Consider the following 26,199-nt stretch of genomic DNA (forward strand, 5'->3'; position numbering starts at 1 on the left):
TCTTTCCACAATTGCCCCTTTTTATAAAGAAACCATCTATAATAGCCCTATTCAAATCAGCTTCCCTCCCCTATGTTCAGATTTCCTCACTGTAATAGTTAATAACTATTAGCCACTCCCTAACAAATTAACCAAGTGTTTCCAGTCTTGTCCAAGGGAATGCAAGCTCTAAGGAGCAGCAAACTTGTCTTTTTCACTAATGTTAGCCAGAGACTTGAACAATAACAATGTCTAGGGTAAATTATGTACTCAATAACTATTGGTTAAATGAATGGATCAATGAGTGAATAAACATTTTAAAGTTTTTTATTCTCAGGGTCAGAAGAGTAAATACCTGGAATAGACTCACATAGATTTTTGGTGACAAAGCTAGAATTTATATCAGCTTAATGCCAGAATTGAAGGTCGTAAATAGTACCATTTTCTACATTTTGAGTTCTCTAAATTTACAAGTATTTATCTCTCCATTTCCCTTGCAGCCATTTATTTTAGACAATATAATGCAACTTAATTTAAAAATACCATATTTTTTGGTTAGGAAGTTGTTCCTCTTTCAAGTAATTTAATTAAGGAGAGAAAGAGTAAGATGTATAGTCAGTTATAAGAAGACTTTCAGACTATACATACATAGGCCATCCAGAATGTTGGAATAAAGCTATTTAATAGATGAAAACTTGCAAAACTGATCAATATTCACAGGGAAAAAAAACAACACAATCTCCCTGGGATATGATTTTGGTTTTCTATGGATAATTTACAGAATTTTAAAATACTCAAAACACAGAGACACAGAAACTTCATAGAATCAAAAAACAAAACAAAATAAGACAACATCTTTAGACATCAAAGATATCCAGTAATTGTTTTGATCCATTTCAAAATCTTTTGCAATTTTTAATAACAGATTTTTCATTAAAGGGCAATGAGTGTCTTTCAGACCTAATAACAACATGTTAGGATGTGCCTTGTATACTAATATGATAGTGTAAAACTATTGCCGTTCAGAGACTTCCCAAATCCTTTGTCTTGATTTCTGTCTTCCCTATCCAGATAGAATTGAGTGCTGATCTGCTCAGGTTTGGGGAAATAGCTTGTTTTGCTAACCATGAGAATGTGTGAAGAGACCAAGTGCAAGAATGGTATTTGGATTGACTTACTTTATAAAGCATCTGGAAGAGAGCAGAGAGGAGGAGAAACTGGCAGAGTATACGCTGAGGATTTTTGAGGAGGGCTTCAGGAGGAGACTTTGGGTATAGCTCTCATGATGTGCAGGTTTGTAGTTCTCATCTCTCTCATGGAAAGAGATGTTTAAAGGTATCTGGAAGAGATGTTTTGCTGTGTTCATTGCAACATAATTGTTTGGGTGCAATTGTTTCAATTCATTTGTTTCCATACAATATAATTTAATCCTTTAAATCCTTTTTTGAGAAATGTTATGAAAGCCAAATTACTTTGCTATTCTATTTTGCACCTGGAATTATTATATTTTATTTTATATGTAACAAACAAGATATGGATCTTTGCATAAGGAAACTCAGTCTAATTATTGCTATAGGAATTTGCTAACCAAATTTAATTTTGGGGGTTTGGTCATATAAAGTGTTGATATGAGCTATATTTCTTTTCACTTTTTCACTTACAGGTATTGCTTTAAGTAAGGATTAGTTTACAGCCCACGAACATGCCAAATTTGCTTCTTTCTTCTCTGATTTTAGAGTTGCACTGCCCAATATGGTAGTCATTTGTCCTATACTACTATTTACCACCTTAAATATGGTTATTGAAATTGAGAAGCTTAATTTTTATGTTACTTCACTTAAACTTTAAAATGGATACTAAATTTAGTTCTTGGAAAACTTTTAAGTATTTTTACAATAATGTGTATGTGGATCTACTTTTTTAACCTATATATTTTATGAATTCCATATACAGATCAGGTATTTCTGATGAAAATTTAGCATATGAATAACAGACATATAAAAGACACAGGATTTTGGAAAACTTAGTACAAAAATAATGTAAAATATCTTTTTTATATTGATTACAAGTTGATAAAATATTGAATAATGATTAAAGTCTTTTAATCTAATATTGATTGGTTCATTCAACAAATATTTAATGAGTATTTGCTATGAACAGACATTGTTATAGAAAGAGATGTGGCAAAGATAGTCATAGGAAAAATGAGACTCGAATTTGTCATAAGAGGGTTTAAAGGACAGAACAGAGGAAGGAGGAATAGTCTCAGTAAAACCCTGAAGGCAGCAATAAAAGTCACAAGCACTGGAGGAGTGAGAAGACCAACCTGGTTGAACTGGAATATATTTTTCAGGAGTGAAAGAAAAGGTAATGAAGCACACTTTTAATATTAAATGTGGTTGATGTGACTCCTTTTATTGGAGTACATTAAATACACTATGTGTGTTACTCGCTCAGTCGTGTCCGACTCTCTGCAACCCCATGGAATGTAGCCCTCCAGGCTCCTCTGTTCATAAAGTTCTTCAGGCAACCATACTGGAGTGGGTTGCCATTTCCTTCTCCAGGGGATCTTCCCAAGTCAGGGATTGAACTGGGTCTCCTGCATTGCAGGCAGATGCTTTACCATCTGAGTTTCTGGGGAAGCCCAAAATACACTAAATATACTATAGCACGTTCAACAAGCCAGGAAACATGAAGAAAATAGTACATTTACTATACTTTGTTCAGATTAACAATGGAACTTATTTCTTTACATTTACAGGTATTTTACCTAAAAAGGTATGCTGGAGATTGAAGAGAATTATATTGAACGTATTCCTGGTAGTGGTTTTAAAAGAGGTCTGCAAATTCTTTGACAGTTCTCCCTTCCAAAGGCAATACTTAATTCCTCTCCCTGGGAATGTAGGTTGGACTTAATGATTCCTTTCTAACCACAGAATGTAGAAATGACTTGCTATGTGACTTGCAAAGTCATCAAAAGGATACAGCTTCTGCCTATCTCTCTTTTGCATCCATCTCTCTGAGGGAAGCTGGCTTTCATGTTGTAAAGACACACAAGTTGCTCCATGGAGAAGTCACATGGAGAGGAACTGGGCCCTGCTGATCAAAGCCCGTACTACCTTACCAGCCACATAAGTAAACTATCTTCAAAGTGGGTCATCTATTCATAGTTAAGCCTTTAGGTGACAGAAGCCTGAACCAACATTTTGACCACAACCTCATGAAATATTGAACCAGAATCATTCAGCCAAGCTGCTTTCAAATTCTTGACACCCAGGAAACTGAATTATAATTAATGTTGACAATTATAAACCAATAAGTTGTGTGCAGGAGAAGGGGGTGACAGAGAATGAGATGGTTGAATGGCATCATCAACTCAATGGACATGAGTTTGGGCAAACTCCAAGAGATGATGAGGGCAGGGAAGCCTGGCATGCTGCAGTCCATAGGGTCCGAAAGAGTCAGACACAACTGAGTGCCTGAACAACAAAGTTTTGTGGTACTTACTTAAGTAGCACTAAATAACCAATGAAAGCATACTGTTTATAAATAGATTCTGTGTTTTCTGACCTTTCAGATACTCTGTATGTATGTGCAATAGGGAATGTCACGATGATGGTGTCATCTTGGCTGTACCAGTTTGGTAACATTGACAAAAAGATCAGATGGCCAAGAGACAGACAGCACTGAAAGGTGATTGGGTCTATTTTAGTCTCCCAGAGTAGAGGTGACCTCGAGAAGGGCAGCAGTAGAAGAGAGAGAGAAATGAAAGGTGGAACCTACAAATGTCAGAAATTATTCATTCAAAGATGACACCACATTTTTGAGCTAGAGTACCTTAGTGATTGACACTTCCTTAGGTTAAAAGCCATAGGTGTTTAGGGAGATGGGTTCAGTTTCGGACAGAGTAAAATTCAGGGTTACAGATGACTTGAGGCTGGAAGAGGGTAAAGAGTCTATGGTAGTGAAAAGGGAACTTTAATAGAACTGTCAATTTTAAAAAAAGCAGAAAAGTTAACTTTTAGAAGTGAGGAAAATCTATCAATATTTGAGTAGTTAAGTCCTGTCTCTCTTAATTCATTGTCATCATGGGCCTCCTCCTCCATTAGAGGAGAAATCAGAAGAGCTCTGTATGTTGATCACAAATTACCTCTGTGTATAGAGAATTTGTATGGGGGCTTCCTTTATGGCTCAGCTGGTAATGAATCCTCCTGCAATGCGGGAGACCTGGGTTTGATCCCTGGGTTGGGAAGATCCCCTGGAGAAGGGAAAGGCTACCCACTCCAGTATTCTAGCCTGGAGAATTCCATAGACTGTATAGTTCACGGAGTTTCAAAGAGTCAGACACAACTGAACGACTTTCACTTCACTTCACTTCATGGAGCATTTGATATACTCAGCTTTTCTTAGCTCTTAATCATGTGACTGTCAAAGAAGAAAATGCTTGTTATCATGTGCAAATGAGATAATTGAGTATTAAAGAAACTAAGTGTCCAGAGCCTGGGCTGAAGACACTAAAGCCCTTGGTCTTACCATTCTATAGCTCTTAAATGGTTGCTCATTATATACACTGGAGAAGGCAATGGCAATCCACTCCAGTACTCTTGCCTGGAAAGTCCCATGGATGGAGGAGCCTGGTAGGCTGCAGTCCATGGGGTTGCTAAGAGTTGGACACGACTGAGCAACTTCACTTTCACTTTTCACTTTCATGCATTGGAGAAGGAAATGGCAACCCACCCCAGTGTTCTTGCCTGGAGAATTCCAGGGACGGGGGAGCCTGGTGGGCTGCCATCTATGGGGTCGCACAGAGTCAGACACGACTGAAGCGACTTAGCAGCAGCAGCAGCATTATATACACAACCAGCACCTTTTCTCTTCTGTTCATAAAATGTTCTTACCTAACCTTCTCTCCTGAATATCCTGATACACTCTCACAAAGAATGTCTTCTGCTCTTTTCCACTTACTCCACACGGACTCATTTTCCATAGTTTCTCCACATTCTTGCCTCTTCCTTGAAATCTTCCTCTATACGCCAGTTCCTAAAGAACTTTATCTGACCTCTATATGAGAGTTAGTGCCCTATGGCTTGACAATGAAGCACTTCACTTTTTTTTTTTTTGAAGTATGGATGATTTACAATGTTGTTAATTTCTGCTGTACAGCAATGTGAATCATATGTATATGTTCACACACATTCTTTTGCTATTCTTTTCCACTACAGTTTATCCCAGGATATTGACTGCAGTTGCTTGTGCAATGAAGCACTTCAGACTCCTGTTAACAACTTGATTGTCTCCATGGCTTTTGGAGAATAGGGAGTATAATTTCTGCTTCTGTGACTGCCTCCATATCTTGTTGATTATTGGTAATCAATCATTTTCACATATTTATTTGATTTTAAAAGTCACAAAGGAGCCATTCTGATCTGTCTATAGCCTCATTTTTGGTTTTTCCAAAATTCCCAGACACTTCATCTTCCCTTACATCCAGCACAGTTTTCCCATAATGGCACGTCCTGTTTTCTATTTTCATCATTTTTCATATGATGATTCTGTTCCTTCTAACTTTAACATTATTTTTCTCCATCTCCCTGGAAAGTCCTTACTCATCCTTTAAGATCATAGGGCATGTTGAAGTTGCTATGCAAGGTTTCTGCTTTGTGTAGCTGCTCCGAGTTGGGGTAGCAACAGCTGCAACACTCTGCTTCAAAGATAGATCTTCATTGTCAAAAGCCAGAGACCCTAGTTTATCCTTGCTCTCTGGGCAGGGAATTCATACATAGGTCAGTTAATCCATGACATTTCCTGGCTACAATAATTGGGGAAACAGTGGGCAGTGGCTTTAGATGAACCAGGTAGATTAACCGCTGCAGTTTTATTCCGCAGTTGGGGAAGAACCAACTATTGATGTGGATAACATGGGGAGAGGGTAGGCAGATATGAAATGTGGTGCTGGTAGTATCATTTTCAACTGGTGAGAGAAGCCAGCCTGGGGCTGAAGCTGCCACAGGGAAAAGACCAGACCTGAGGAACAGAGAGATGGCCGTGGAGATCTGATCTGTAGCTCTGAATCCTCTCTACCTCTGGCTCTTTTTAACTACTTGAGTCAAGATATTTCTTTAATTGCTTAAGCCTAATTGAGTTTCCCATTACTTATAAATGAAAGTATCCTAAACAAAAACTAGATAAAACTTTAGCTTCCTTTGTAAGGCTTTCCCAAATCTCTATAGGCAGGTCAACTTATCAACCCTTTTCTTTCCCAGAACTTTGCTTATACAGCACTCATATTATTGAAAGTGTTGAATTGTAATGAACTGTTTTATTACCTGTTTCCTGCGTACACTATGAGCTCATTAAGAAAGAGACCAGATCCTATTCAGCATGATATCCACAGAGCCTTGCATACTGCCCCGTTCCTTGCCTTAGAAATTATCAATATGTGAATGAATGAACCTTTGGCTCCTTTTCCTTGTTCCTTATGTCAGCTTCTGAAAAAAACCAGTATGTTCAATAGTTGGGGAAAATTAGAATGTTAAGTTAAGTGTATGGACTAGCAAAATGCAGTCTGCAGTGATTCAACCTGTTTATCACAGAATTATTAGTCTCTGCCCCAAGTCACCTTTATACCAATTCCGTTAAGCTCAATTTCATTTTGAAATTACTTACAGCTTCTGCAGAACAGATTGCTTTCATATACATTCATTCATTTATTCAACAAGTGTTTATCTCAAGCTTACCTTGTATTGGTCACTGGTCTGGGGATGCAATAGTAAACAAAGTAATTTCCCTTAGAATTCTAGCATAGGGAAGCAAACTATAAAAAAGTGTATGAATACAATGTAGTATGTTAGATGGTGAGAAGGTCTGTAGAGAAAAGGCGAGGGAAATGGGACAGGGAATGGTGAAGGTAGTTGGATCTCAGTTTTAAACAGAGTGATCAGAATAGCCTCACTGAGATGGTGACAACAGAGGCGAGGGAGATGCATGCACATCTCACAGAAAAGTGTTCAAGGGCAGGAAATGTTAAGTATGAAGATTTCAAGTGGATACCTGGTATATGAGAGGAAAAACCAGGAAGCCAGGGAGATGGGGGCAGAATGAACCCAAAGGAAATCACTAAGGAATGGAGGGAATGATAATATCAGAGAAATCATGCAGGTTGGTAAAGCTACTGAACTTGTCTGACTGGCTTTTTAATCAGAGTAAATTGAGAAGCTTCCGGAAGGATTTAACAAACAACACAGGATGACAGCATCACCATTAGAAGGCTGGAAGGCATAGCCATGAGGATTATTCTGAGGCTCAAAGAAGCATCTGCCTAGCTCCATGTAGGGAGGCTTTATCTAATTAGTATCTGAATTTGGTATCAAGTTGCTCTGTTTCCTTCTAACGAAGCACAGCATATTTAATTCTTATTAAATATTTTAGCTAACATGTCAGTCATACACTTTTTAATATAAGGGTGGTGGCATAGAAGTGGAAATGAAATACACAGAGTTTCAAATTATGTGTAACGTGATAGAGGGATTAGAAGGCATCTTGTAAAGAGATAGTGTCTAATATTTCACTTTGTTTTTCCTGGGAGAGGACAGCATAATAGAACCACCTTTCTATTTTCTCCTCTTGCAGGCCTGCTGCCTGTGATTGATAGCTATTAAATTAGGTTTTACCTCCCCAGTTTGGTCGAGATTAAATACATTTATAGCACAGCAAGCCACTGAGAGACAAAGGAACAAGTGGCAATTACTTTGTCTATTTTGGTCTTCTTCATAGTTAACCATCATTTAAATATGCAAAGGAAAATGTTTTGAAGACAGGAAAAAGGGAAAATGAATGAAGTGCACTGAGCATTAAACACATTTAAAGCTCCCCAAATCTACAAATATAAGCTAACACGAGCATTTATTTCTTTTTTCCTTTTTTTAAATAATAAAAAACATTCTTGTCTTTTTTACTTATTTTTAAATATGTATTTATTTGGCTACACTCAGTCTCTTAGTTGAGCATGTGGAATCTAGTTCCCTGCGTGTGTGTGTGTGTGTGTGTGTGTGTGTGTGTGTGTAAGTCGCTTCAGTCATGTCTGACTCTTTGCAACCCCATGGACTGCAGCCTACCAGGCTCCTCTCTCCATGGGATTCTTCAGGCGAGAATTCAGGAGTAGGCTGTCATTTCTTTCTCCATATAGTTCCCTGAATGCGGATCAAACCCAGGTCCCTGCATTGGGAGCATGGAGTCTCAGCCGCTGGACCACCAGGGAAGGCCCGTAGCTAATTTCAAATTCAGGAGCAAGGGAGGAATCCTGCAGAATATGTAAGTTCACCGAGACTGATTTGCAGTATATAGTCCTCTTTCCCACCCCCTCAGGGGAATATATGTCAATCCTGTTTGAGGAGAGTTGATTTGGGAAGAATTCCACATCTGCTGTATAGAGGACAAAATCACATGTTCTTTAAACAGTGATGCCAAGGTTACTACTTTGAAACGAGTAGGTCAAAGTCATACTAATAGGAGGAATTTGTTTTCCCATGTGAAATTGTGTTGCCTTTAGAAAAATGAACCGCATTTGCTATAGTGAAGAGCTTTTGCCTTTGGTATTGCATAAGGAAACAGATGGCGGCTTCCACTCTTTAAAGGTCTGAGCTCAGAGCGTAGCACCCATCATGACTTTGTCCCTCAAGAGATCGGGCCCGCACTCCCTCTCACCAAAGTCTATATGCAAGGAAAGCTTGTCTGACATCCTGCCTAAACATTTAGGGAAGCACTTGCAAAGTGCGAAGGAAGTTGAGAGACTGAGACCTGCATTAGAGTTCCTTAAAATGTAGCAGAAGGATGGGGCACCAGACAAGGGACTTGAGCAGAGACTGCGGTAAGATAAAATGCTGGGACTGTCTCTAAAGATTTGAAATGTGTGCCTTGCTTCTTAGTTTTGTGGGATTAAGAAATAAATTAAATATAATAGCATTCTCAAGTCCTTCTTCTCTCTTCTGTGTTAAAAAGGGGACATAGAAGAGCTCATGATCTCCTGAGGGACCCAATCAGAGCAGGATCTAGTCAGGTCACACTGACCCATTCTATGTGACACAGCCACAGAACAGCAAGTCCTTCCTTAGCAAGAGAGGTCATGAAGCAGCTTTCCAGTTTTTCTTCTGTCTATAGGGAGGCAAGTAAGTTCTTTCTGTATCTGCTCACAGATAATAATGGAGCCATTGGACCAGGACATATATTTCAGGGATTTTCTCTCCTTTCCAGAAAATTGTTTCTCAGTGTGACCTAAGTTAGACATTAGAACAGATGATGGAAGTGAATATTTAAAAGTGAAGGCAGAGGCAGGAACCAATACCCTTTAAAGGCAGAGTTAGCTCTTGTTTAGTTGCTAAGTCATGTCTGACTCTCTTCAACCCTGTGTACTGTAGCCCACCTGGCTCCTCTGTCCATGGGATTTCCCAGGCAAGAATTGTGGAGCAGGTTGCCAACTCCTACTCCAAGGATTCTTCCTGACCCAGGGATCAAACCCATGTCTCCTATGTCTCCTGCATTGGCAGGCAGACTATTTACTGATGAACCACCAGGGAAGCCCCAAGAGTTAGCCCCTGTAATTTTTGAACCTCCATACAGAAACTCAAAGACTAGGAGAACAAAGGAATTCCTCTAGAATATAGTAATAAGAACATGTTTTTTAGCCAAGAATTATCTGGATAGTTGTTAAAACTATGAGGGGTCTGTGATGTTATGATCTGCATCTTTCTAAGAGTACATGCACACACACACACACACACACATCAGTAGGAACACTGGACCACTGGATCAGGAATTGGGCTTTTTTATTTACTCACAGAGCAGCTTACATCAGTTCTTCATGCCCATGTATTGCAGTGAGAGCCGGGTGTGCCCTGTGCTTATGTTGGGGTTTGTAACTTGAAAAAGGAAGCCTAAAATTATGAACTTATAGCTCATATAGGGTGGCTTTCTCATCTGTCCCTCTGCCCTCTGGTGACAGAAAAAGCAACTTTTGCTCTGCAATGTAAACATTGATATTTGTGGAGGAAAGGGGAAGGTCCCTACTTCAGCATCCTGGGATGTAATCAAATGTCTCCAGGGAGAGAGCAGTTTTATTTCTCTCTGGAGTGCTCCACCTTGAGGGCTGCTAGTCAATCATCCTTTAGCCCATGTGCTAGGGTTCTTTGTTCAGAAAGCCCCAGTTGTTCAGAAACATGAAAATACTCATGGAGAGTTATTTCCCCACAAGAGTGGGGATAATAAGAATTCTTTTCTTCCGAGGATGGTTTGAAGCTAGAATGAGATTATATAGATATAGAGACAAAAAACAAAGGGAAAAAGGGCAAGCCAGGAAAGAGATGCAGACAGTGTGTGCTTCCTTCAGTGTCTGAGGGGGAAAGCCGTGCCCATGCAGGCAGGGCCTTCCACTGGGAAGTTTTCCTGTTCTCCACATTGTACCTTCCAAGACTGGGAACCAAGCTGGTGCAAATTGCTGTACTTATATTCTGCCATGGTAGTTTTCCTCTTTTCCACTCTATTTTATAATGAGATAGAAACTTGTTCAGAATGGTATTTCTAGGTTTAGTACCAGATACAGTACCTGTAAATGTGAAAAGTATTGAAAAGTTAGTGACCCAGCGTACTATACCTTTTCATCCCAAGAAACAGCTTCCTGTAGCATATTCCTGATTTCAAGGTATGATACACACACACACACACATACACACACACATACATACATATATAGTAAGATGACAATTTTGGTGGAAAAGAATGAAGAGCATAGGTGTACAATCAGTTACACTGAGTCAAAGAGGGCTGTGTTTAATACTGTTTCCATCACTTATTTTTTTAGAAGCCTTTGTTTGTTCATCTACATAGTAGGAACAATGATAACGATAAGAACATCTATTGTATCCAAATGAGAGTATCTATCTTAGGATACCTAAATGAAATGGTGTATGTACAGTCCTTAACATTGTGTCAAACACTTAGCAGGGCTCAAAAATATTACTATTATTAATTATCATTATTGATTTATTTTTTAAAGGCAATAAAGAGCATAGGAAGGCAAGCAAGCAAAAAAGTAAATGAAATTTTTTGATTTGATTCTATTTGGCTTTGCTCCCTGCCAAGTCATTGTTACAACCAATCTGAAAAAGAGATGGGTTGTGCAGAAGAGATTTAGAAAAAGCTGAGACCAAACAACTCTCAGTTCAAGCAGAAATTACATTGCCTACAGCTATTAGATTTGGGCAGAGACGAATGAATAATTATAAAGGAACTGTAATTTTGATTTTCCTTCTGAATTTGTACAGCGGTCATTCTGACATCAAAGTAATTATAAGCAACGAGCCTTCAGTTGTAGCTTTGACATTATGCACAAGCTGGGTCAGACCTTGCACGCGTGCCACAGACTCACTTTTTTCTATCACGTCTTTATCATGTCTGCAAATGTAGCTTTTTTCCTCATCAATTTTTCAGTTTATATTAGACTTTTGAGGGTGGGGAAAAAACAAGTCCTGGTTTTACAGTCGTAGCCTCCCATAGTCTTCCATACCATTTTTGCATTTTAGTTACCTTTGTTTCCCTAGCTTTAAGCATATGGATACCTATTGTTATTTAGTCGCCAAGTCATGTCCGGCGCTTTGCAACCCCATGGACTGTAGCCCTCCAGGCTCCTCTGTCCATGGGATTTTCCATGGCAAAAATACTAGAGTGGGTTCCCATTTCCTCCTCTAGGGCATCTTCCCAGTCCAGGGATCGAACCTGCGTCTCCTGCATTGGCAGGTGGATTCTTTACAAAACACTGAGTCACTAGAGAAGTCCATGCCTTACTATACTATACTATACTATACTATACTATACTCTACATTATACTATACACTATACTATACTATACACTATACAATACACTACTACACTATACACTGTACACTATAATGTACTGTACTATATACTGTACTGCACTATCCCTCTGAGCCACAAGGGAAGCCAGTCGTACTGTACTATACTACAACTTTATTGAATTCATTAATTAGCTCTAGTAGTTTTCTGGTGGCATCTTTAGGATTGTCTATCTATAGTATCTTGCCAGCTGCAAACAATGATAGTTTTACATATTATTTTCCAATCTGGATTCATTTTATTTCTTCTCTGATCGTCATGGCTAGGACTTGCACAACTGTGTTGAATAATAGTGACAAGGGTGTGCATCCTTGTCTTTTTCCTGATCTTAGAGGGAATGCTTTAACTTTTTCACCATTGATAATAATGTTTGCTATAGGTTTGTCATATGTCAATAAATATACCTTTACTATGTTGAGGTATGGAGAAGGAAATGGCAACCCACTCCAGTATTCCTGCCTGGATAATTCCATGGACAGAGGAGCCTGGAAGGCTACAGTCTATGGGATTGCAAGGAGTAGGTCACTACTGAGTGACTAACACACACACAACATGTTGAAGTATGTTCCCTCCATTCCCACTTTCTGGAGAGTTTCTTCTTTTTCTATCATAAATGGATGTTGAATTTTGTCAAAAGCTTTTTATGCATCTACTGAGATTACCATATGGTTTTAATCCTTCAATTTGTTAATATCGTGTATCACACTGATTGATTTGCGTATATTGAAGAATCCTTGGATCCCTAGGTTCAGTTCAGTTCAGTCGCTCAGTCGTGTCCGACTCTTTGCGACCCCGTGAATCGCAGCATGCCAGGCCTCCCTGTCCATCACCAACTCACTCAGACTCACATCCATAGAGTCAGTGATGCCATCCAGCCATCTCATCCTCTGTTGTCCCCTTCTCCTCCTGCCCCCAATCCCTCCCAGCATCAGAGTCTTTTCCAATGAGTCAGCTCTTCACATGAGGTGGCCAAAGTACTGGAGTTTCAGCTTTAGCATCATTCCTTCCACAGAAATCCCAGGGCTGATCTCCTTCAGAATGGACCAGTTGGATCTCCTTGCACTCCAAGGGACTCTCAAGAGTCTTCTCCAACACCACAGTTCAAAAGCATCCATTCTTCGGCACTCAGCCTTCTTTACAGTCCAACTCTCACATCCATACATGACCACTGGAAAAACCATAGCCTTGACTAGACGAACCTTTGTTGGCAAAGTAATGTCTCTGCTTTTGAAAATGCTATCTAGCTTGATCATAACTTTTCTTCCAAGGAGTAAGTGTCTTTTAATTTCATGGCTGTAGTCACCATCTGCAGTGATTTTGGAGCCCAAAAAATAAAGTCAGCCACTGTTTCCCCATCTATTTCCTGTGAAGTGATGGGACCGGATGCCATGATCTTCATTTTCTGAATGTTGAGCTTTAAGCCAACTTTTTCACTCTCCATTTTCACTTTCATCAAGAGGCTTTTTAGTTCCTCTTCACTTTCTGCCATAAGGATGACCCCACTTAATCATGGTGCATGATCCTTTTAACATGTTGTTGGATTATACTTGTCAGTGTTTTGTTGAGGAATGTTGCATCTATGTTTGTCAGTAATATTGTCCTATAATTTTCTTTTTCTGTCCTATCTTTGTCTGGTTTTGGTATCAGGGTGATGGTGGCCTCAAAGAGTGAGTTTGGGAGAGTACCTCCCTCTGCAATTTTTTGGAAGACTATATGGGCTTCCCTTGTGGCTCAGCTGGTAAAAAAATCTGCCTGTAATGCAAGAGACCTGGGTTTTATCCCTGGGTTGGGAAGATCCCCTGGAGAAGGGAATGGCTACCCACCCCAGTATTTTGGCCTGGAGAATACCATGGACTCTATAGTCCATGGGGTTGCAAAGAGTCGGACACGACTGAGTGACTTTCACTTTCACTTTTCACTTTCATGAGAAGGATAGATGTTAGCTCTTCTCTAAACATTTGATAGAATTTGCCTATGAAACCATCTGATCCTGGGCTTTTGTTTGTTGGAAGATTTTTAATACTGTATCACTCTTTACATTGTGTTATTTGTGTAGCTTGGGTAGTCTCTGACAGACCCTGTGAAAGACCATATAATAGTATCAATTCTTTGAACCTAACCTCCATCATAAACAGAGAGGTTAATCCTATAGGTAAGACTAGAAGGCATAAAATGAAATTTTTGGTTTTACAAACACTAATTTGAAGCTCAGAGCCTGAACACAATCATGAAAGCCATGGTACTGAAATTATGGGAAGGTTTTTTTTTTTTTTTTAATTTCTCCAGTATATTTTTATAATAATGTTTTATTATAAGCCAAAGTTTGGAGAGAATTGGCAGGATTTAAGAGAAGGTCCCATAAGACCAAAAGAAGAATTAGAGTCACCTGCTATCAAAAGAGAAGCTATGTAGGAGAGATACAGGAAATTAAGTTATTTTTCCCCCTTGGGGTTAATGCACCAAGTGAAAACAATATGAACTCAGTTGTATGTAGTTTCTAAATTTTCATTTTGCTCAACTTACAGAAGCTATGGCTCTATGCCTCACTTTTTTCCTTGCATATTTAACACTGTGCCTACCACCAAAGAAAAGACCTTTTGTAAACATGTGTTGAATGACAAAGTAACTTGGTAATGCTAATTTAGTGATTAATTTCTAATATGTTTCCTTAACTGTTTCCCACATCACTCTTTCTGTACACTTTTCCATCCCTGCACTTCATGTCCAAATCACATTTTTGACCTGATTGATTTTTTTTTTAAGTTTCACAGACTAAAGTTATGCTGTTAGCTTTGCACTTTATTTGAATGTATAGCATCCTATATTTGAGCCATGGGATTTGTGTTTTTTTGTTTTTTGGTTTTTTTTATTCAGTGCTTCCTTGCTTTGCCAAAGCTGGATGGAAGACAGGTAAAGGGATATGTAAAAGTACATTTATCTTTTGCATAAGGAAAGGAGTGGAGTCTCTACATTTGGATTATTTAATTATAGTAGATATTCAGTAAAAATAGTGAAGGAAGTTTCTTTTTTAGACCCATCTCACAAATTTCTGCTAAAAATTCACCTAAGATTTCTAAAATATAAGAGAGAAACACAAGTATGTAAAAAAAAAAAATAGAACATTAGGATATTATAGATTTTCCATTTTTCCCCTATTGCATAATTTTTAATTTGTCAACATTGCATGTATTCCAGATAGGATACCCAGTACCATATTTTAGGGGACACAAAAGCTGGATAGACTAGATCTAGCCCTCAAATGTGCATAGGATCTCTTATTTTTTAACTACTCTTCATAAATACTCTGCCTTTCATAACAAAGTTTCTTTGTTTTGATTTGTTGGTAAAATATAAAAGAGAAATTTATCCAGGTCTAAGATGAGACATAAAAAATTTTTAAATGTGGAAAGAGATACTGAATAAGAGAAGAATGAAAACTCAGGAGAGATAAATGAAATATAAGAATCCTCAGCAATGTGTTTTCACTTGACCTTTGAAGGATTCTGATTATATCTGGCCTTTTCTCTGTCTTGCTCTAACTCTTTTACATTATTAACGAAATAAAATGAATTTACATAAAATGCTTCCTTTTTCTAACATAAGTGTAAGTTCAATGTTATAGGATTAAAAAATGGCTAATTTTTCCAGGCCATCATTTCTCAGTTAAGCACTATCATTAGTCTGTCTTGTCAAGAGACAAGTAAAACTTCTGTGATAATAACACTGCAGTTTCTTTTTGCTTTATATGAGTTAGTAAGATAAAACTTAACTCATCCATATCTTTCTATCACTCATATCAGAAGTGTTTATGTGTATTAAGTTCAGAGGAGAATTTAAGTAACAGTAATATTTTTTAAAGTAATATTTAAGGAATTAATTATGAATGGATAAAATAAATACACAAGATTTAGGAAGGTTTTGCCGTATATTCAGATTTTATGCATATATAATTTATGGATTATTAACATTTACTATAATTATTTCAGAAGTTATGACATAAATTACATTAAAAACTAGAATTTAGTTAAAACACATTTGCCTTTAGTGATGTATTTCATGTTAATATATATTGAAGGCAGTGTATGGAAATACCACTCAATTTTTAAAACATGCAGTATTAATACATGATAAAGCATGGATGAACTTCCAAAACATTATGCTAAGTGAAGTAAATAGGCATAAAAGATACATGTTGTGTGATTCAATATATATTAAATCTCTAGAAAAAGCAAAGACAGAAAATATTTTAAGGGTTGTCAGTGTTGGCCCAGCAGTGAAGACAAGAGATTGCAAATGGACACTAGTGATCTCTTGAGTATGATGGAAATGTTCTAAAATCAGATGGTTTTAATGGTTGCACACCTTTATAAATTTAATGAAAAGTATTATACACTTAAAATGACTTAATCATATTATATATAAATTACCCATTAATAAAGCTATTAAAAGTCTGTACTTCATTCTTGGAAGAAGTAGTCAAATATTTAGACTAGCACAGAAAGAAAAGTGTATGACAAGATTTTAAAAGTCTAGAAATACTCATTGTTGTATTATTCTTTTAGAACAGACTCTTTTTTTTTGTTTATTTTTATGAATTTCCTATGAGTTATTTTAAAATGCAAATCCTTTTGGTTAATATATGGAAAAAACATATCATTTGATAAAAATAAATCAACATACTTTAAGACATGAACTGGGTTTATTTTCTGTAAAATCCAAAGTATTTTTAAAAAAAGAAACATTTTAATTGAGCATTTAAATTCATTTTTTCTTTTTTCCTCAATATGTTTTACATCAAGTTACATCCTTAATACCTTTCATATTGATCATTATCTTTGTGTTCTCACAAATGCAGTCTAATTCATTCTGAGAGCAAGACCAACTCTTTTTTTGCTTAGGGATTAGGGTTTTCCTAAACTGGGGTTGAAATTTCCAGTAGCTAAGAAAATGTCTGGCTTAGAAGCCAGACTAAGAAAAGTGGGCCTTAATATAAGGACTTTATGCTAGGAAACAAGTATGCCCATGAGGAAATTTTAGGTAAAGACAGAGTTTATTTCCCTGGAATAGTTGTACTTGACATTTACTGATTTAACAAATGTTTACTGAGTACCTACTATGAGACACCTGGGAAGCCTTACCTGGGTCAGGCAATGCTTTAGGCACAGAGGATAAAACTGAACAAAAAGTTTAAGGTTTTTATCTTCAATTCATTAATTCCATATTTTCAGTAAATAATTATTTAGTGGCTTCTTAAGAAATGGAGATAAAACTGACAGATAACATCATATTAGTTTTCAATGTACAACATAATGATTTGATTTATGTTTATATTGCAAAATGATTACCACAATAAGTTATCATCCATCACCACATGTAAATACTGAGTGACTAACACTTTCACGCTTTTAAGGTCTCTCTCTTAGCAACTTTCTCAGTGATTTTTTTTTCAGTTTTATTTTTTATCAAAGTATAGTTGATTTTAAAAGTTGTGTCAATTTCATTGTACAGCAGTGATTCAATTGTATATATTTTTCAAGTTCTCTTCTCTTATAGGTTATTATAAAATATTGAGTATAGTTCCCTGTGTTATCTATTGTTGATTATCTATTTTATATATAGTAGTGTGTATATGTTAATCCCAAACTCATAATTTATCCCATTTCACCCCACTTTCCCCTTTGATAATCCTAAGTTTTGTTTTCTATGTTTGTAGGTCTGTGTCAGTCTTGTATATAAGTTCATTTGTATCATATTTTTTAGATTCCACCTGTAACCCATATATTTGTCTTTCTCTGTCTGGTTTACTTCACTTAGTATGATAATCTCTAAATCCATCAATGTTGTTTTGAATGTTGCAGGAAGGGGAGCCCCTTTTAGGGCTGAAAATGGGTTCTTGTCTAACACTCTGAATTGTCTGAGAAAACACATATGCTGTGTATCTGAAGAGACACACTTCCCATCTGGAGTGCCAGAATTGATGCTGAAAGCTCAGCTCCTCCGGTGCCAAATTAAATCTCGGAGACAAGAGTTTTGGGTGAGGCAGAAACGGGTAGCTTTATTACTTTGTCAGCCAAAGGGGGCCACAGCAGGCTAATGCCTTCAGAACCATGTGTCCCAATTCGAAGAAGATAGTGAGAAATTTTATAGAAATTGTTCAAAGAGGGCCTGATCAGCTCGTGGACATTCTTCTGATGGATTGGTGGTGAGCTAAGTAGGAGTCTGCATCACCGACCTTCAGGTCCATCTGGTCTGGGGTCTATGTGCTTATGGGCAGCCTACCATTGTTAATTGTTAACTTCTCCCACCTGGGAGGGTGTTTGTCTGCAAAATAACTCAAAGGTATTGTTGTGTGTATCCATCGATGGGGAACCAGGACCTTGTCCCAAGGCTGCACTACTGTTTCTCTTGACTATTTCCCCCTGGTCTCACGTCCCCCCTCTTCCCTAATTAACAACTGTTGAATCTGTCATTGGAACTCAGGGAAGGTCACAGAGGCTGAATGAGGGCTATTTTCTGTCATCAAAGAAATAGGAGACACAAGCTTGTGCCCAGGAGCTCCACAGGGCCCTGCTCAGTATCATGAATGGCATTACTTCATTCTTTTTTTATGACTGAGTAGTATTTCACTATGTAAATATACCACTTCTTTTTTTATCCATTCATCTGTCAATGGACATTTACATTGCTACCATGTGGGCAATTAGAAAACCTATGCTTGGCAAACATCAGTGAAGCAAAACACAGCCTTCCCTACAGTGTGCCTCCTCTGTGGTTCTCCTCAGTTGAGGAGTACAGCAGTCTAACAAGAGAGTACAGTCATCAGGAATTTCTAGGGGATTCTCTGCAGGGCAACAAGCTTAGTCTTTAGCTGGAGTCCAAGCTTTGAATAAGAGTAATTCAAGGGAAGTCTCACTGAAGAGCAACGGTTCTCAAATCTGGTGTCTGTAAAAAATCAACTGCAGGTTCACCAAAATAAAGATTCCTGGAAATCCTGAGGCATATGGCTGGGGAAATGTTACTTTAGGGTTTATAAGGAACTAGAGAGTCCCTTGTACAGCAAGGAGATCCAACCAGTCCATCCTAAAGGAAATAAATCCTGAGTGTTCATTGGAAGGACTGATGTTGAAGCTGAAACTCCAATACTTTGGCCACCTGATGCATAGAACTGACTCATTAGAAAACACCCTGATTCTGGGAAAGATTGAAGGCAGGAGAAGGGGATGACAGAGGATGAGATGGTTGGATGTTATCATCGACTCAATGGACATGAGTTTGGGTAAGCTCCAAGAGCTGGTGATAGACAGGGAAGCCTGGTGTGCTGCAGTCCATGGGGTCGCAGAGTTGGACACGACTGAGCAATTGAACTGAAGAGGAAGGTGAATGCACTAGGAGTAAGCTAAGTCTTGTCCTTATGTGGATAAGAATTATCCAGGAAGGACAGAAACAGGAAAGAATTTTCAACAAAGAGTTTGAAATTCTTTAGGAAACTTACAGCCTGACACTAGCCATAGCCAACGTTAATTCTCATTCTAATGTAAGTATAAAACAAACTAAGGTATGGGGAATAATAATAATTTTCCATTTTCATGGTAAATTGGTTACCATGCTTGAGCAGTAATGGATATGGTAAGCTACGGCAAGAGACTGGTGCTGGGAAGTGTTTGAGTGAGGCTTTCTATGTGTAGGACTCAGACAAATGGGTGTCCAAAACAATTACAAGCACAGGGCTGTCTCTATTATTTTCTCATGCTACTGCTTCTGAATCAGAGAAGGGCATTGTAATATCATTTTTAAAGCGGATATACCAGAGGGTTCTGATTTTACTTGTGTACATTCCTTTTTAAGTGTAATATTCTATTTTGCCAGTCACATAGTTGTCCAATAGCGACATTAGGCCACTGTGATACTAATAAGTTACAGTGAGATAAGGCATAAACGTCAATGAAATAAAAGTTGATATTTTTTCATCAGGAGAATTCATGTAACTTATGCTTACTTTGCCCAGCATTAAAATCAGCCTGTAGCCTCAAAAACCACCATAGCTGACATGAACAAATGAAACTCATAATTATATTTAGTGGTAGAAGGAAGCCATCGTGGAATCCACAGTATTATTTAGACAATTTACACATGAGATCCCTATAAAAATAATTCAAACTGACAGCATCTAAGTATCATGTAAAGTGGTAAATGCCTTAAATGTCTGCTGGCTAATTGGCCAAGATAAAAGGTAGAAATGGTGGGAATTAAAGCACGCATTTTCTAGCATGAATTTAAACTCAGCCTCTGAAATAAGGTAGACTAGAATCACTGCTAAGATCCCTTTTTTATTTTGATCATTTATAATTCTATAAATTTATTTGCTTAACCCACAAACTGGAAAAAAATATTTTTAAAAAATTCATATCTCTTATTATTTGACCATTCTTCTTAACAAAACAATATTTCTAACATTTCTTCCAATCCAGCTACCTCCAAAGTAACACTGATTAAGCCTTTTCCATTTGATCTATCATTCATTCAACCCAAAATGCACTCAACAGCCATCCTTTTTCAGTCACTATGAGGGCTAGGAAAGGAACTTCCATTTCAATGAGACTTTCTCCTGACAAAAATTGTCATTCTTGACAGTCCTGAAACACTTTGGTACCACTAACAAACCTAAAACAGCATCCTGCACAGAATTTGCTCTCAGTAAGTCTTGGTAGAGTTAACTTTTTCTTTTCTTTTTTTCTGCTTTTCTCATCTCTCCTTTCAGGCTTCCTTTTTTACTTAGTACAAATTATCTCCCTTTTGAAACATGTTTTATCCTAATGAACTTAAGTAAAAATGACTTCATAGTAGCCACTTCTTGCATCACAATGCATCCTTAGTAGCATATATTTTAATGATTTGCACAAATATTTCAAAGTGGTAAAGGCTCTTATGAATGGCTTTTCTTTAAAGGGAAGGTATCCAGAAGAGCTCAATAGGGAAAAGGCTATCAGCAATATTCTATTATGGAAATAGAAAGAGATCAGCATGGTATGAAGGAGGTCTTGCTTTTACTTTCAGGGAAGCGTGCCACATCATCATTAGCAGCATAGTGCAAAGACGTTAAAGAGAGCATCAATTAAATCAATTTACCCCAGATTAATTCTGTGGGTAATGACTCAGAATTTTCTGAGTATCTTTCAAGCAGATGTGAGCATCATTTAACCATTGTTTACAAAGGGTATACCATTTGTCAGGTATTTTTCTTTATCCTCACAACAGCCTGTGAGGGTTAAAGGCAATGCAAAAGAAACTAGAAGGCAAGTTACCCAAGGTCACATAGTTAAGTGGCTGACCTAGGATTCAAAACCTTAGACTGAGTATATCCAGCTCTTTATAATACACCATACTGCTTCTAAATTGGATCATGAAATATAAGTGGAGTCAAAGATAAAAATAGTCATGCTATTCCAAATAGATTCAAAGACCTTCAAAAGAAAGGCATTGATTTAAGATATTATTTACAGAATAAATTTAAACAAAGCATCAAAGCAATGTAAAAGATGGAATGGAATGTGCTTCTGGTGTTTACTTCTTACAAGAACAACCTCATTAGATGTAAGGAAATGTGAAGGATGAGGCAGATTGTTGTCAACTTTCCATGAGCATCTCTTTAATAAAATAAAGAACAGAGGATAAGAGCCACGATACCCAATAAATTCAAAGAAAGGAAGGGCAAAGAATTCAGAACTGTATGTAAGAAGATGCAGAAGAATATCAAAGAGAACTATGAAAAATTCAGTAAAAAGTTGAGTGCAGAACAAAAAATAAAATTCTAAATAAATGAAAGATCTATCTTAGAATATTCCAATCACTAAAGTGTAAAATTAGAAACAAATAATAAATACAAGAGGATATGGATGAAATACTGATCTTTTTAACCCCATAGTACCAACCAGAGAGTACCAGTTCTCTGGTTTGCTTTGACTCTGATTTTTCCCAGACTAAAGGTTTTGAATGTATATGTACTATACAATGATATTGAAATGCACTCATAAGATGTCAAAAAATGATATTCAGACATATATGAATTCATAGCTGGTCCCTAAAGGTAATTTTGTTATAGATTATGTACTGTATGCTACTCAGCAACCAGGAAAGAGTGATAGAGTCCCAGAGAAGTACAGAGCAAGAATCATCACAAAGATGATACAGAATGGAAATGTTCAAGAAAATATAGGGGAATGCTTTAACTAGAGATCAAATCTCAAGATAGATTAATATTTTGTATATGTTCATTTGATTAACATAATTAAAAATTGAACTATAAGCTGCTAGGACAGATTAGTGCCTACAAGCCACTTTCTCAGAGTAGTAAGAAATACAATAGGAAAACTTATAGACAAAAATAGTGTGACTAATGTTTGAATTCTTGATCATATAAAGTTTATTCATTGTGGTTTTGGGTGCACCATAACAGTCATTTCATAAAATGTTATTTTACTGTAAGTACTGGGCACATATGAATAAATGCTTTGTACCTACCATATTATTCTCATAAGTTAATTAGGGAACTGAGATAAAAGAATATTCATAATTCATTCACAGTGATATAAAAGTGTACACACACACACACACACACACACACACATATTTTGTTTAGTTGCTAAGTTGTGTCAGATTCTTTGCTACCCCATGTACTGTAGTCCACCATGTCCCTCTGTCTATGGGATTTTCCAGGCAAGAATACTGGAGTTGGTTGCCATTTCCTTCTCCAGGAAACCTTCCTGATTCAGGGATTGAACCCCCGTCTCCTGGCCTTCTGCATTGGCAGGCAGATTCTTTACCTCTGAGCCACCTGAGAAGCCCATGTTTCAGTTCAGTTCAGTCACTCAGTCATGTCCAACTCTTTGCAACCCCATGGACTGCAGCATGCCAGGCTTCCCTGTCCATCACCAACTCCCGGAGCTTACTCAAACTCATGTCCATTGAGTTGGTGATGCCATCCACCATCTCATCCTCTGTCGTCCCTTTCTCCCCCTGCCTTCAATCTTTCCCAGCATCAGGGGCTTTTCAAATGAGTCAGTTCTTCGCATCAGGTGGCCAAAGTATTGGCATTTCAGCTTCAGCATCGGTCCTTCCAATGAATATTCAGGACTGATTTCCTTTAGGATGGACTGGTTGGATGTTTATTACATACATATATTTATAATAAAGGAGCACAGAAATCTGAAAGCAGGGAGATTGTCCTCAGTTACTGCTGGAGAAAACTATATGAAGGCATTATGCCAGGTGAGACTGCATAACTCTAAGCAAACTCAGAAGAAGTCTAGATTAGGCTCAAGCTACACAATGAAATAATCACAGTCATTTCTCCCGAGAGCCAGCAGAAGTTCCCAACAAAATTTAGTCTAAGTTGCTTCTCATGCTTTGACCATAAGAAAACATCTCAATTTAACAAACATAATGGTACCTGAAAAACACTTAAATCAGAATTGATTCCACATATATTGATTTTGGGGGAAGATATGCACTGTAAATGTATATCAAGGGATGATATTTTAAAGCTCTAAAGAGCACATCAATTCATAAGCACAAAACAAGGAGATAAAATCTTATCGAATCTTCATTATCACTGTTCAAATTAATCAGTTGGGAAAAAGCCCAGGACAGTGGTGAAGCAACTGGCTTTTTCTGCATTCTGTACAAATGCAACTCAAGAAATAGAAAATAAATAGTTAGACATGAAATTCCTGGAGAAAACAAATTAGGAAAGCAAATAGATACGTAATCAATAGCTCTATTAATGTGTACCAGCATCCTTGATAAAAGCAAACAAATGAAACCTTAAGAACCAAAGCAAAGCATTTGAGAGTGGGGCATACCACAAACAGAAAATTACATGGATCAGGTCAAAGACTTCAACCACAGTCACAATCAGGCTGATTTGTTCTTTTACTCATGTAATTTTCATCCAGTTTCCAGAATTGACAACTCCCAAACCAGTCTGAAGTTTCAGGTCTAAATTCTAGAACAAGTCTGCAAAGCAGGCAGGAGAATCTCTGGATGAATAGCTGAAAGGTTTAGCAATTTCTCAGTTTTGTATGTTAGATTAATTTACTGATTGTAGTTTTTCATTCCCCTGTAATAAAATTGTCTGTCCATATTATTTATTGTCTGATGGTGAGTTGAATATAACTCACTATATGAAACCATGTAATTTGCTTTAGCCAAACTAGATATTAGAAGATCTGATGAAAGTTGAAGCTTAAAATGTACCTGTATAAATGAGCTTTTCCTGTTATGACTTAGTGATTTCCTATGAAAAAGAAAACATTCTCTAAAAACTGTTACCTTTTCAGCCTGAGCATCAGAACAAAAATTCATGGAATGGATCTAAACTGAATCTTCAGTCTTTAGGCAAGATAGGCTGACCCACATTATGAAGCAGAGATATAGCTGAGCCCATTTTAGATAAGACAAAATGAGTGTGAGAATAATTATTCTTGTAAGCATTGTATTTTGGAGTTGTTTTTCAGCATTATAGTGGCAATAGCTGACTGATACAAATGCTTTTGAGTGTTAGTAATTGCTGTCTTAATTACCTTGCTCTTTTCAATCAAGCTCAGCCTTCTACTTTATCTCCAGTAACCAGATTAATGCTCTACTACAATCAATTTCCTTTCTAATCGGAGTCTTTTTGGTTGGATTTTTGTTACAGGCTATACTATGTCCTTGCCTGGAGAGTCCCAGGGGCTGGGGAGCCTTGTGGGCTGCCATCTCTGGGGTTGCACAGAGTCGGACACGACTAAAGTGACTTAGCAGCAGCAGCATACTATGTCTGGATACTCTGCCTAACTGAAACCTACTGTCCACCTGCTTCTGTATAAAAATATCATTATATGCTTTACACATTATGTGAGACACATAAATGATAATAATTAATACCACCATTTATTAAGAAACAGTTACAGGTCAGGCACATTTAGAAATATATTTCAGTTGATTCTTTAAAAATTTTTTTTAAATGCAAGGTAAATTTTATATTTGCCATTTTCTGGGTTAAATTCACTCATTTTTATTATTTCTATATCCCAAAGGCCTTAAACTCAGAAAAGGTAAGTAACCTGCTTAAGACACCTCAGTTCAGTTCAGTTGCTCAGTCATGTCCGACTCTTTGCAACCCATGAATTGCAGCACGCCAGGCCTCCCTGTCCATCACCAACTCCCGGAGTTCACTCAGACCCACGTCCATCGAGTCAGTGATGCCATCCAGCCATCTCATCCTCTGTCGTCCCCTTCTCCTCCTGCCTCCAATCCCTCTCAGCATCAGGGTCTTTTCCAATGAGTCAACTCTTCACATCAGGTAGCCAAAGTATTAGAGTTTCAGCTTCAGCATCAGTCCTTACAATGAACACCCAGGACTGATTTTCTTTAGAATGGACTGGTTGGATCTCCTTGCAGTCCAAGGGACTCTCAAGAGTCTTCTCCAATACCACAGTTCAAAAGCATCAATTCTTCGGTGCTCAGCTTTCTTTACAGTCCAACTCTAACATCCATACATGACCACAGGAAAAACCATAGCCTTGACTAGATGGACCTTTGTTGGCAAAGTAATATCCTGCTTTTTAATATGCTATCTAGGTTAGTCATAACTTTCCTTCTAAGGAGTAAGTGTCTTTTAATTTCATGGCTGCAATCACCATCTGCAGTGATTTTGGAGCCCAGAAAAATAAAGTCTGACACTGTTTCCACTGTTTCCCCATCTATTTGCCATGAAGTGATGGGTCCGGATGCCAACTAAGATCACTTAGTTTTCTGAATGTCGAGCTTTAAGCCAACTCTTTCACTCTCCTCTTTCACTTTCATCAAGAGGCTTTTGAGTTCCTCTTCACTTTCTGCCATAAGGGTGGTGTCATCTGCATATCTGAGGTTATTGATATTTCTCCTGGCAATCTTGATTCCAGCTTGTGCTTCTTCCAGCCCAGCGTTTCTCATGATGTACTCTGCATAGAAGTTAAATAAGCAGGGTGACAATATACAGCCTTGACGTACTCCTTTTCCTATTTGGAACCAGTCTTTTGTTCCATGTCCAGTTCTAACTGTTGCTTCCTGACCTGCATATAAGGTTTCTCAAGAGGCAGGTCAGGTGGTCTGGTATTCCCATCTCTTTCAGAATGTTCCACAGTTTATTGTGATCTACACAGTGAAAGGCTTTAGCATAGTCGATAAAGCAGAAATAGATGTTCTTCTGGAACTCTTACTTTTTCCATGATCCAGCGGATGTTGGCAATTTGATCTCTGGTTCCTCTGCCTTTTCTAAAACCAGCTTGAACATTTGGA

The 26,199-nt window shown here is 37.7% G+C and overlaps 1 protein-coding gene across 2 annotated transcripts in view; it reads right to left on the minus strand.

Moving 5' to 3' along the window:
* Positions 1-26,199, minus strand: part of KCNIP4 (potassium voltage-gated channel interacting protein 4) — a 1,326,525-nt gene that overhangs the window by 695,440 nt on the left and 604,886 nt on the right. The window lies entirely within an intron of this gene.

Source organism: Bos taurus, chromosome 6 (genome assembly GCF_002263795.3).
Source record: "Bos taurus isolate L1 Dominette 01449 registration number 42190680 breed Hereford chromosome 6, ARS-UCD2.0, whole genome shotgun sequence".
NCBI lineage: Eukaryota > Metazoa > Chordata > Mammalia > Artiodactyla > Bovidae > Bos > Bos taurus.